A 3,851-nucleotide genomic window follows, 5' to 3' on the forward strand; every position below is an offset into this window, starting at 1 on the left:
CTCTACTCTATCTCAAGCTATTATTCAAGGCACAACTTATGCACATGGGTGATTTAAACTCATTAATGCAATTAGGAAATGCCAATATGCAATGTTGCAAGAATTAAGGTTAACTATTCATACTCATACCTCTCTTAGGCATTTCATCAAACAACTCATGTGCATAAAAAAAAACTCTACTATAATTACTACTCTACTTCATTCTCTAGCCATCCAAAATGAGAGAAAACTCCCTCATATAACGATAATCCTTGTCAAAGAAAGCACTTCCAAATAGGTTTACACAACATTTCCCAAAACTTCATCTCAATTGCCACTTCTTAATACACATTAAAACACTTCTCATACATGAAGTGTATCCAACAACCACAAAATAGCTACTCATCTCAACTCAATTTCTCATCAAGCATACTACATACTTATACATGTACAATCTCTACTCAAAAGCTTAGTTAAACATCAACTTGGTTGGATTTACTTACCTTGTGAAAGAGTGACTTCTCTAGTACTTTTCCTTTCCTTTGTTGTCTTGTCTTCTTTCTACAACTCAAAACAACAACAACAACAACCATATAAGACTTACTATAACTGTAAGCAAACTCACATCTAAAGCAAGAATCCTTACCTTAGGATGCTTTAGATGAAATCTCTACTTAAAATTACTCAAAAGCTCTCTTAAACTCCTTAGAAGTCTTGGGAAAATTGAAAGGAAAAATGAAAGGAAGTAGAGAATGAGAATGGTGGTGGAAATGGATGAAAATGAAGGGCTTATTTCACTTAACCCGTTTTAGCTCATATTATAACCTTCCTTTCCCATTTTGCCCTTGCTCTTTCTTGGAAATTCCATTTATATCTTTTGATTCATTTCACTCACACCCCCACTCTAACCTATTCTCCATGAAATTTCCTTACATTTTACTCCCCACTTTTGGGTAGAATGGTCATTTTGTTCCAAAAGAAAGAATTCTCTAGAAACTCATTAAACTTTTCAACTAGCTCGTCGCCGCGGCGAAGAAACTTCCATCGCCCCAGCGAAAAGTTACAGAGTCGACACTGCCTTACTCAAGCCCCCGACGAAGACTGAAATTCTAAGATTCCTCAAAACTCAACCAATTTCTAGGTAAACACTCAACCAACTCAACATACAAACTCAATTAAAACTGAATCAATGAACATTTAAGCAATACAACAAATCTTGAATACGTACCTCAAGTGGGGCGTTACAAGAAGCTTTGCCGCGGCGACGTCGACTCTGAATTTGCAATGTCGATTCTGTAATTCTTCATCGGGGCGATAGAGAATTCTTCGCCACGGTGAAGGGTCGGTTGAGTTTTTGTTTGAGTTTCTAGAGAATTCTTTCCTAAGGGCAAAATGACCATTTTACCCCTAATTAGCAGGAAAAGTGGGGAGTGAAATGTAAGGAAATTTCATAGAGAATAGGTTAGTGTGAGGGTATGAGTGTAATGAATCAAAGGATAAATGTGGAATTTTCAAGAAAGAGTAAGGGCAAAATGGGAAAGAGTGTATATTATATGAGCTAATAAGAGTTTAGTTCTCTAAACCCCTTCATTTCACCAATTTCCACCGCCTCTTCATCCCTCATTTTCTGTCAATTCCACACTCAATTTTCCAAGGGATTTTTGAGAGTTTTGAGTTGGAATTTGACAAAGAATTGATCCTAATCAAGAAGAGGTAAGAATCTCTACTCTAGATATGAGTTTTATTTATTTAAGGGTTAAGTTCTTACTAAGTTTATGCTTAGGAAATAAGGGAAAGCTAAGGTCCAACAAGAGTAGAGAGCTTTAGTGGAGACTACTCAAGTATGAGGTAAGTAAATCCAACTCAAGTTGAGAGTTAAGGAATCTATTGAGTAGAGATTTCTTTATGCATGTTTATATTATACTTGTGGAGAGATTGAGATGATATGAGTAGCTATTTATGTTGATTGTGAATATATTTGAGTTATGAGAAGTGTTCTACTTGCATGATGATGAGTTGAGTTTGATTGAGATTGGAAGAGGTTGGAGTAGATTTTTGGGAGTATGTTTCCTTGACAGGGAATGAGATCATGCAAGAGAATTTCCTCCCATTTTGGGGTGGCCTAAGAGAGAAATAGAGTTCTCAATAAAGTAGAGTTTTTGTATGCACATGAGTTGTTTGATGAAATGCCTAAGAGAAGCATGAGTATGAGTAGAGAACCTTAATTCTTGCAACATTGCATGTTGCCATTTCTTGAGTGCATTAATGAGCATGAGCCATCCATATGCATTGGTTATGCATTGAGAAATAGCTTGGGAAAGAGTAGAGAATTTTGAGTATAAGTTACACTATGAGTAATAGATTAAGGAAGAGTAGAGAACTTTGTGAATAGACTACTCTAAAAGTTAAGCTATACTATAAGTACTAGCTTGAGAAAGAGATGAGTATTAGCTTGAGCAAGAGTAGAGATCTTTGTGAATAAACTACTCTAAGAGCAAAAGAAGAGAATAGAGTAGGTTGTGCGATGGGGAACCCGTGAGTGATGAGTAAAGTCACAAGAGTAGGTGCTTTATGATCCCTAGCCGTGCCTCCGGTTAAATGGGGCCGTGACCGTCATGAAAAAGTGGAGCATGAGATTCCAGCCATGCCTCTGGTAAGATGGGGCCGTGACATTCAGAGAGAGAGAGAATACACTCATGTGGCCAAGGGTTCCAAATCCATGCATGACCGAGTCCGATCAGCAGAGAATGAGTAGAAGTCACGAAGAGTGGGTCGGTGCTTTGTGATCTCCACCCAGCCGTGCCTCCAGTAAGATGACGCTATGACATGCAAGTGAGGAAGAATGAGCAAACATGAGAAAGAATAAAGAGAGACAATGAGTAGGGGTACGAAGAGTGGGATGAGTACCCAGCCGTGCCTCTGGTAAGATGGGGCCGTGACATTCAAAGAGAGAGTTAGTAGAAAAGAATTATAAGCAATGAGAAAGAGATAATAGAGTGAATTAAAGAATGAGAAAGCTTAAGAAAGGATGAGAAAGCTTGAGAAAGAATGAGAAAGCTTGAGAAAGTTTGAGAAAGAATGAGATAGAAAGAGAGAGTATGAGAAAGAATGGGAGAGTTTGAGTTAGAAAGAATAGAGAGTAGAAGAAAGAAACATGCAGTTCTTTTGCATTAATTGCATGTACATCTCATAAATGCATGCACCATGATTTCTTCCATGGTTAGTGAGAGTATGATGAGAATAGGAGAGAACCATGATTTTTCTTCATGGTGAGTATGACGAGGATAAGAGAGAGAACCATGATTTTCCTTCATGGTGAGTAAGAATAAGAGAAAAAGAACAGAGAGAAAGAAAGAATAAAAAGAGCAGAACCGAGTTAAAGGAGAATAAAAGTATTAGAAAGAAAGAGAAAAACAGTGAGAATTAGAAATAAAAGAACGGTAGAGTAAGGAAAGAATCAAAGAGTGAGTTGCGGGGACATGTAGTAGAGGATTTACTTACTGAACATTGTTGTGCTCACCTCATTGTTCTTCCCTGTTTCGCAGGAAATAGAAGCAGCGGTCGGATGGACGTCGAGGAGCGGAGAGTATTGGCACCACTGTCTACCAGCTATGATATTTTGTATTAATTAGAAAGTTTTTAATACATAGTATTTTGTATTTGTAAAGAATTATATTTTATGAGTAAAGAAAAATTTGAGCCCACTATCTTTCATATGCTATGTATATCTATAATTTACATAGTATGTATTATAAGAATAGTAGTAGAGAGCAGGTGTTACATTGAGAGCATGCTGTATGGATTATAAAGTATCCTGGCATGAGATGTTACCCTTGGTGGAGTTTGCTTATAATAATAGCTACCAGTCTATA

Source organism: Pistacia vera, unplaced genomic scaffold (genome assembly GCF_008641045.1).
Source record: "Pistacia vera cultivar Batoury unplaced genomic scaffold, PisVer_v2 Contig1108, whole genome shotgun sequence".
Taxonomy (NCBI): domain Eukaryota; kingdom Viridiplantae; phylum Streptophyta; class Magnoliopsida; order Sapindales; family Anacardiaceae; genus Pistacia; species Pistacia vera.